Source organism: Crocuta crocuta, unplaced genomic scaffold (assembly GCF_008692635.1).
Source record: "Crocuta crocuta isolate KB4526 unplaced genomic scaffold, BGI_CrCroc_1.0 scaffold248, whole genome shotgun sequence".
In the NCBI taxonomy this organism is placed as follows: Eukaryota; Metazoa; Chordata; class Mammalia; order Carnivora; family Hyaenidae; genus Crocuta; species Crocuta crocuta.
Window position 1 is genome coordinate 2,555,487 of NW_027532409.1, and position 9,404 is coordinate 2,564,890.

General features: G+C 48.1%; 1 long non-coding RNA gene across 1 annotated transcript; it reads right to left on the reverse strand.

Annotated features, from left to right (window-relative positions):
• Nucleotides 1-352: 352 nt before the first annotated feature.
• Nucleotides 353-1,812, reverse strand: LOC144243745 (uncharacterized). The gene is made up of 2 exons (XR_013338750.1): nucleotides 1,663-1,812; nucleotides 353-934 (listed from the first exon to the last, which is right to left on the reverse strand). It is a non-coding gene; the product is annotated as an uncharacterized LOC144243745 (long non-coding RNA).
• Between the last annotated feature and the right edge of the window lie 7,592 nt (nucleotides 1,813-9,404).

Genomic DNA, 9,404 nt, shown 5'->3' on the forward strand with positions numbered 1-9,404 from the left:
AGGGGCCTGCATTTGTCCCTGTCTGAGGTGACAAATGTCTATTTCTAGAAATGCAAGTATCAGAGGGTTAGGACTAACGTTGGCCTCCTGGCTGTCACGAGGGCTTCTGGAAGGAAGACACAGCCCTGGGAGCGTATTCTCCTGGCACTTTCTTTGGGGTGTGTAGTGGGGGGAAGGGCATCAGCATCTCGTTACTCTACCAACAAATCAATATGTTGATAGAGCCGCTCTCCTGTGCGTCCGTTTAAACACCGATCCCCGCGCGGGATTCAGGCTGACCCACTCCGTTTGCCAAATGCAAATGCATTAACCTTACAATTGGGTAATCTAATAAAAAGGATCAATGGTCTGATACGGTGCTTATGGAGTCATTTACTGCAAGCGAGAGCAATTTAGCCAGGACCCAGGCGAACGGCTTGGGGGGATGCCTCGGGAGTGGCTCAGACCAGTTTGTCGGAGCCGATGTCCCCAGGCGCGGCCTGCTCTGCCCGGAGACGCTGGGCTCAGGGAACGAGGGTCTGAGGAGGGTGTTATTCATTCATTACTGCCACTTTAATCACTTAGAGGTTCAATTAAGTGTAAATCATTAGTGGTATTTCAAGTTACTTTCTCCAGGCCCACACACAACACACTTGACTGGCGGTGGGGAGCTTGTGTGTCGAGATTTAGCGTACGAGTGAACAAGGCAGTCATATGGGTTTTTCTGCTATGAAATTGATAAATGAAGCGGGCATTCGAGGTACAGCAGTAATTTCTGTGGTGCAGCCAAGTGCTCGCTCCCTTGTCTCCGCCAGCGATGAGGGCATGGGCCCCTTTAATACGGCAGCTTTCCCCTGGGGGCCCGGAGGCCGGGCTGGGCGGGTGGGCAGGCGTCCTGGTTTATTTCCTTGCACAACTTCCCAGAGCACGCCCCGGTTCATTAGCGGAAATATACCTGGGAGGAAAAAAAGGAGGAGAGAGATGGGGGGGCGGGGCCCAGAAAAAGACTCCTTCCCCCTCATTCTGGCATTCACTCTGTCATCCTTCCTCCCCAGCAGTGAGCGCACAGGAGAAGCACAGATTCGGGGCTGTTTCGGCAGCTGGATCCCCTCTTCCCAAGGATGCGCGTGTCCCCAGTGGCCGGCATCCCTGTCTGGAAAGCATATTTTCTCCTAATCGGTTTTACAGCTCTTTTAAAGTAATATGTCAGATCATTTTCCCCGATATACATAGTTAATGAAAGTAACCCTACAAATTCATTTTAAATAGATGGAAGTTGTTATAACCCTGATCCAGAATTTATTACGTTCATTACAATCTTGCTGAAGTAGGTAATGTAATGGACTATTACTTTTATTATCTTTTTAATCCCTCAAAATTATTAGGAACTGACTAATATTTGGCATCACCCTGTTAATGTTTAAACAGAAATTGATACTTTAATTCGTCTAATAAATGATGGGGGCACTTTGGGTGGAAACAGAAGCCTGATTGAGTTTATCTCGATCAGTCCTAAAGACTTTTAAGTGGGACTCAGGGGTCTGAATGCAATTATTTCCAGGCAGGGTATCTTCAGCAAGTACTCAGGAAGGACAGAAGAGCGGAGATGGAGATAGTGACAGAGAGACCCAGACGGCGACAAAAACGAGGCAGGAAAGCGAAAAGGAGGGAGATTTCACTCACACGTCCAAGTGGTAATTCTGATTCTCAAGATGCTCTGCTTGGGGCTGTAACCACACCAGCGGGCTCCATGTCTTTTCCGTGTTGCCTTCGTCCTCCCCTCCTTCCCAGATTAAAAGATTCCCCCCTTCCTCCGACTCCCTACCATTCCTGTGTTAGTAATCAGCTTTATGGCTAAGAATTCTCAAGTGCTCTAGAATCCGTGCGTTGCTGTGACAAATGATTGGGTCACATTCTCCTAGCAAGGAGCAGAGACCCTGCTTGCTCCTCGGAAAATAATGAAGGCTGCTCAATTTGCAAATTACCAAATCTCACCATGAAATGGGGGGGTGGGGGGGCGGGATGGGCATGCAATTGTGTCTCTTCCAGAAGCGCCTGGGCCAGGCGCTGCATTTACCCTCCAGAGGTCCCTGACTGGCTGGCTCCTGCCGGGAAGGTAGCAGGTGGAATTTAAGAGAAATTGAGCTCTTATAGTTTCTAGCTTTTACAAGGCAAAATGCAATGGTAGCTGCTTAAATTTAAAACAACAACAACAACAGCTATTAATTCTAACAGGGAGAGAGGAACCGAGTGCTTCCCTTTCTGGCTCAATAGAAGCTGAAGGGAGGTACAGTTGGGAGTAGAAGAGTTGGCATTTTGTGTGACTTCAAGGTAAGGGTGTGTCTCCTAACAAAGAAAGCTTCCAGTTAGCAAAGTCACTAATTAGCACAGAGAAGCTTATTAGACTTTAAAGCTGCTTTACTGTTATCATGGCTTTGCTCTCTCTAAATGCCCTGAGTTTCCAAAGCAAGAAGTGTATTGATTAAATTGACTCAGCATGAAATGGATCTCGTTTGTGCTGACCCATAAAGAGGCAGCTTCCCAGCTTTCCTGGCACGAGAGCTTGCCAGGAGTCCCGTGAGCCGGGCCCGGGCCGGTGGGCTGGGGACAGCGTCCTGCCCGCCCGATTGCCGTCGCTGTGTCGAGGGACCCTTGCCCATCATTCGGCTGCAACCCGTGTTGATCAAAGGAGGGGAAACCTGCCCTTAACTAAGTTTGTTCCTGACATCTTATAAATCGTGCTGCTTGCTTTCGTCGACGCCGTGTTGACGAGCGCTACATGTCGTTTGGGGCTTGATAAAGAGACGGAAAGGCAGCTTCTCAGCATGTTTATTTTTAATAGACATAAAAAATGAAAACAGGGGCTTTCTCACTCCTCCGAACCCTCATTGACAGAAAAATACTGAGTGCACGGAAGTAGCGATGTACAGTGGAGATCTGGGAGCAGTTGTGCGTGTGCGTGTGTGTGTGTGCGTCCGAATTTCCTCGTGAACACAAGGACAGCTTCAGAACTGAGGAGAAGAAGGACTGGGATCCAGAAAGCTCCATTATTTCCTTCCCTGGCATGAAGTGCCAGGTCCCAGGCATCATCGTGTCCGAGCTGTGGCAGCATTCTCTCTGCGCCCAGCGCTCAGGCTACATTCGTGGGTACGAGGAAACCCATCAATTCCTACCTCGTCTGGGAGAAATGCAGCATTGTGAACTGAGGTTACGTCTTCTGAGGCACATCATTGGAAATCAACCCCCCTTCCTTTCTCTAAATCATTTCTTAGTAGAAATAACTCTGAGATGCAGCTTCACTAGATGTCTCTGGCACTACAGTAATTTGATGTAGACCATCAAAGCAGAAGGAATATACCTTTAAAAGCCAATTCAAAAATATTCACCACCGGGGCACCTGGGTAGCTTAGTCGGTTAAGCGTCTGACTTTGGCTCAGGTCATGATCTCACGGTTCGTGGGTTTGAGCCCCACGTCGGGCTCTGTGCTGACAGCAAGCTCAGAGCCTGGAGCCTCTTTCGGATTCTGTGTCTCCCTTTCTCTCTGACCCTCCCCTGCTCACGCTGTCTGTCTGTCTCTGTCTGTCTGTCTGTCTCTCTCTCTCAGAAATAAATAACATTAAAAAAATATTCACCGCAAATGTGACAGAGCACTAACAAGAGTCCTTCATGTGAAAAGAGCTCTTTCAAATTGATAAGAAAGATGAGGAAAGTGTGTGAACAAGAATTTACAATAGAAGAAATTCAAGAAGCGAGTATTTATTGAACGTTCACTAGGTACCAGGTGTAATTTACATTCCGAGGAGGTATGGGTCATTATTCTCACCCCTACAGAAAGATGAAGACAAATAAAGCTTTAAAAGTTACATACAGATTGGAAGCAGGGAACCAGGATTTAAGGTCAGGCAGCTTGGTCTAGGAGGTACGCTTAAGCACTCTGCTGTGATCCTACAAATTCACAGATATAATCAGATGATGAGGTTGAAGAATAAGTTCATCTTCACTAGTAAACACAAATATGTTAACTTAAAACAGAGAAAAATGTCATTTATCAAATTAATAGAAACTTTAAGAAATGCTAATTTTCAGTGCTGGTGAGGATGGGTTGCAACAGACATTCTTTTTTTTTTTTTAATGTTTTATTTATTTCTAGGAGAGAGAGAGAGACAGCGTGAGCAGGGGAGGGTCAGAGAGAGAGGGAGTCACAGACTGAAACAGGCTCCAGGCTCTGAGCTGGCAGTCAGCACAGAGCCCGACGCGGGGCTCGAACCCATGAACCGGGAGATCATGACCTAAGCGAAAGTCGGACGCTTAACCGACTAAGCCACCCAGGCGCCCCTGCAACAGACATTCTTAAGTAGGAATTGCAGTTTGACAATCTCTGTAAAGAGTCTTAACAAGTTACAAGTCACTTGACCCAGTAACACCATAATAGATAATTTATCCCAAGGAAACAAAAGTATAAACAAACCTTTAGGCACACATTTGCGCTAGGGCACAGGAAAACAGGTTAAATGCTCCACATTAGGGGAGTGATTAAGTGGATTATGGTCAGCCGATGCAGTGAAATATTAAAAAAAAAAAACAAAGCTAAAATGATATTGTCAAAGGGTTTCTAATACCACGGAGAAATACCTATCCTAGGGGAAAAAAGCAGGATTTATAAAATTGCATGAATAATGTCAACCGTATAAAATATGGAGAGAAATCAGAATGGAAGGAATTGTAAAATGTGAACTGGGGGGCGTTCTCTTTGTAATGAGATTCTGTGGAGTCACAGCTTTCTGTCATAAAGTAGTTTTGAAATTTTCTACAGCAAACATTTTGCCTTCTAATTGGGGCCAGGAAACATCCTTTATGACTTTGTTGTTGTTGTTTTATGTTTTGAGAGAGAGAGAGAGAATGAGAGCACATGAGGGACCATGCGTAGGGGAGGGGCCGAGAGGGCGGGAGGGAGCGAATCCTAAGTGGGCTCCGTGCTGTCATCACAGAGCTCGACATGGGGCTCGATCCCACTAACCGTGAGATCATGACTTGAGCAATCATCAAGAGTTGGATGCTTAACCAACTGAGCCACCCAGGCACTCCTCCTTCAGGACTTTTTTTTTTTTAATATTTTTATTTCTTTCTAGGAGAGAGAGAGACAGCGTGAGCCGGGGAGGATCAGAGAGAGAGGGAGATACAGACTCTGAAACAGGCTCCAGGCTCTGAGCTGGCAGTCAGCACAGAGCCCGACGTGGGGCTCGAACCCACGAACCGCGAGATCATGACCTAAGCGAAAGTCGGACGCTTAACCGACTAAGCCACCCAGGCGCCCCTCCTCCTTCATGACTTTTAAAAGTCAGCTTCATAACTTAAAAATCCTGCCTCATGGGGGTGAATCACCGGCCCCCACATTCGGGCACTGAATTAACCCAAAACACTGGGTGTACTGTTTCCCGCACGGGCCCGGGACACCAGAAGGCCAGCTGTGTGTTCTTCAGCTCAATCTCCTCATCCGTAACAGCTCCACTCCTGGGGTTATTGTGAGCACAAAATATGTGTAAAGGTCCTCGAGCAGTGTTGGCATACTATGGGCACTCAATGAATGCGAACAGTAATAATAATAGTGAGACGGTAATGTTGTGGCCGTCGCTTTGTTAGTAGGAAGAAGAGCTGAGTATAAATGTGTGTAGACTGGCTGGTCCTGAGATGAGACTTAAAGCAATAAGCAATGAAAGTGTCCCAGTGCCAGACCCAGGCCTCTGCTGCTGTCTGTCCGGGTGCCGCGGAGGGAAAGGGGAAGGGGCGCTCTTCAAGTGCACCAGGACCCTCTGTGCAGATGCTCACTTAATCCCTGCTGCGTGTGCACCACCGTAGGGCCAGGTATAGCGCTGTGCCTTTTCCCACAAGGATTTTCTCTCCTACAACTTTGAGAAGCGGGTTTCATGAGCATCTCTGCTTAAGGCTGAGTGAGAGACTAGAAGTCACTCTCCCGGGTCACAAAGCCAGTAGGTGGCAAAGCTGGAATTTGAACCTGTGTTGATTTGGCTCCAGAGATGTTGGAGAAGGATGGCAATAATGGCTGAGAACATGGCTCTGGGATCAGAAAGATCTGGGGTTTTGGCTCTCTGTGTGGCTTCAGGCAAGTAATAAAGGCATCCAAACCTCAGTCTGCTCATCTGTAAGATGGGACAGTACTATATCTCTGTTAGTTCAAGAAGCCAATGATTGCATGTTGCACCATTGTTTTATGTCACGCTAAGAAAAATGGGATCATTGCCGATTAAACTATGATATAATTCTTTCTTACCCCCTTAGAATTCTAATTTTACACTTCCAGAAAGAACTTTATTTAGACATGGATTTTTATCATGAGGCCTTTGTACATACATAAAAAGGAAAACGCAAGTGAAATAATTTGTTTAAGGTATTCCTAAAACCTCTTCATGTTCAGAGATGGACTTAGAATCGGCCCCTACACATTTCTCTTCTGCAGTGTCACAAGCCTTAACGGTGGGGTTTCTTTAAAAACCACTCCTCTGTTTTCAGGGACTTGAAGCCGCAGATATCGTTCTGCAAGTTTTGATGTGTGTTCCCAGATGTGACAATGACATCAAGGCTGCTGGCCGCTGACGGTGATTGCAAAAAGCATCTTGGCTTCAGAGATGTTAAAATGGGCAAAAGGAAGTGTCCATCTCAGAACTGATGAGTAGGGTTGCTGGGACGACTGCATGAGGTTGTACCTGGAAAGGACTTGGACACAACACAGGACACACGGTAAGTGCTCCGTGTCACCATTGCCAAAGTCGTCACTCTCTGGCGTGTGTTGCCGAGCCAGCGTGCCGTGCTGATGAGACCCCGTGTGCTGGGGAAAGTGGGCTCCATTTCCCTTCCCGGCGGCTCTCTCTCTCCCTACCTGCTCGCTGAACCTTCGCCTTCTCTCCCTGCCTCCCTCTCCTGTCCCTACCTTCCCCCTCCTCCTACTTCCTCTGCCTCTCCTTTCCACCCCCTCCCCAATTCTTCTGCAAATAAATGGCCCTGTCACTCCAGCTCTCCTGTAGGTTTAGAATGAATGGAAGTGTCTTTTTAAAAGCTTGTTCTGTCTGACATTCCTGACCAGCTCTGGGGCTGGTCCTTTGCACGCTCCTCTCTTCCGCTCAAAGATTTGCTCCTGTGGTTAAAGATTTACAGGGCTGCCCCTGGGCCTTGAGTGCCCCGCCCCACAGCAGAGGCAGCTGGGCCGGGCCCTTCGGAGGAGGAGACAGAGAGTGGTCTTGGAGGGGTGTGTTGGCCCTGCCTTGGTGGCAGTAGGCAGACCGGCTTAGGGCCTGCCTAAAAAGAAATCATCTATTCCCATTTATGATTCTTTAAAAAGGAAGTTCACGTCTTTTATGATGAGCCTTACACATGCATTTAATGACATCAAAGGATTGGATTATTGCATTAAGAAGAGGTCTGAGAGCTCTCTGGTGTCCTTAGTTTTAAGTGTATTTTAACTGCCTACAATGAAAGGGACAAGAGCAAATATAAGCTGTGGCGGCATCTTCATAAATTCTGAGCTGTGACTGACACACCTTTGCTGGCACCGGGAAAGGTCCCGGCAGGTGGACACAGGAAGCAAAACAGCAGATTGTCTATTTTCTCCTGGGGCCTGCGTACCGAAGGGAGAGTGAGGCCAGCCACCCTGCAGTGTCTTCTCTTTTGCCAACACCCAAGCCAGGAATGAGCATGGGATTAGATCAGCTGGGACTCCGCTCCGTACCCAGCATTTTGCGAGACTCTTGATACCCATTCCTCTGTTCAATCTCAGCAGGTCCTTGTTATTAGCCCCATTTTCCAGATGAGGAAACTGAGCCTCCGCCAAGTAAGTCCATGTGTTCCAAGTCTGCAAGTGTTGGAGCCATTATCTCCAGACCAGCCTTTCCGACTCGAAGTCTCTGCACCACAGCCGGCCACAGAGCTCAGATGGCTCCCGTCTGGGAAATGGTTAACGGAGAAGGAGGGAAGAGGTGCTGAGTGTCGGGAAGCACAGGCCTTCAGCGAGAAGCTTCTTCCTCCTCCTGCCCTCAGGGCCCCTAGCCCCTCAGATCACGGTGGAAAGGGAATCGGGACAGAAAAAGCCACTTGAAATGAACTGCACCCAGACAGGCCGCCATGGTGGCATGATTGATACTGGAGCATGTAGGTGTAATGAAAGTGATGGCGGCTCCTCTGCACCTGTGATTTATTGAGGACAAATTTAAGATGAGAAAGGGCCCCATACCAGGAGCTGCATCTTCCCCTCCAAGGGAGGGTGGTCATCCATCACCAGCCATTGCAAGGGCCCATTGCAAGCGGCTCATCAGATGAGCCAATAGTCTCTTTGTTGGGGTTCCTAACAAGTGTTGGATCAGCAAAAGTCTATTTATGCTGGTGGACCTTTCAGGACCAATTTGTAGTGGGTCACTGATTCTGCTGGGGTATTATCTTCTTTACTACTCGGGCCAGTTGGGGAACGCGGCAAAGATTAATGGTTTTGGCTGCTGACTTGCAGCCGCAATCTACTGCTTCTGGACCAAAGATTAAGTTTTTTTGTGTTTTACCAGAAAGGGCCCACCTTGCGTACGAGACGCGCTTTGATTTACTGACTTGCTCACAGGGAAAGGAGTTGTGGAAATGTACTCGGTTGTGGTGAGGGTTTGGCAGACGGCTATCAGGCCTGGCATCTGCGCTCTCCACCCGAGGGCCCTGGACAGGTGACAGGCAGCTCCTGGTGCCACCGCGCGCATCCTGTGGGTCCTGGGCAGCTGCCCTTGAGCTCACAGGACATCGAAGACTTGTCTGGCTCCCAGTCACTGGCTCTGGGTTCAGAGAGGCAGACAGTGCCCTAAACTTCATCTAGAACTCTATTACTAAAAAATAATTAGTTATGGCCTTTCTTTATCCTTTGGAAAATTGCACGTGCTCCTTGAGTACGTTTTGGGGAAAAAATGAGAGAAGCCCATAAAACACCCCACCGAAGCCAACTGCACAGTGATACAACTGTTAGTATTTTGATTTACACTCTCCTCTAGGAGTTCTTACTATGCACACATGCATACTAGTTGACACAATTCAAATCAGACTGGAGTTACGTGGTCTTTGGCGGGCTTTGGGGGGGTCTGTGGTTTTGCATCCTGCTTCTTACAATGGACTTTATAGCTTAAGCGTTCTCCTACCTCTTCTTCATTTTAATAAGCCATCTCCCGTTTTCCTTTCTTAATTGGGTCTGTCGCAACACCTCTGCTGCCAAAAGGTGTGCTCCTTTATTCGGCAAATGTTTGCTCCATGCCTGCTGGGGGCCAGGGCCCATGCTGGGTTCACGGAGCTGAATCGGACAGAGTGCTCGGGATGGGAAGATCCTGGCATCCACTCACAGGGATGTGCGTGTGCCCTGCAGGGAACTGTCCCACCTCTCACGATGGCCC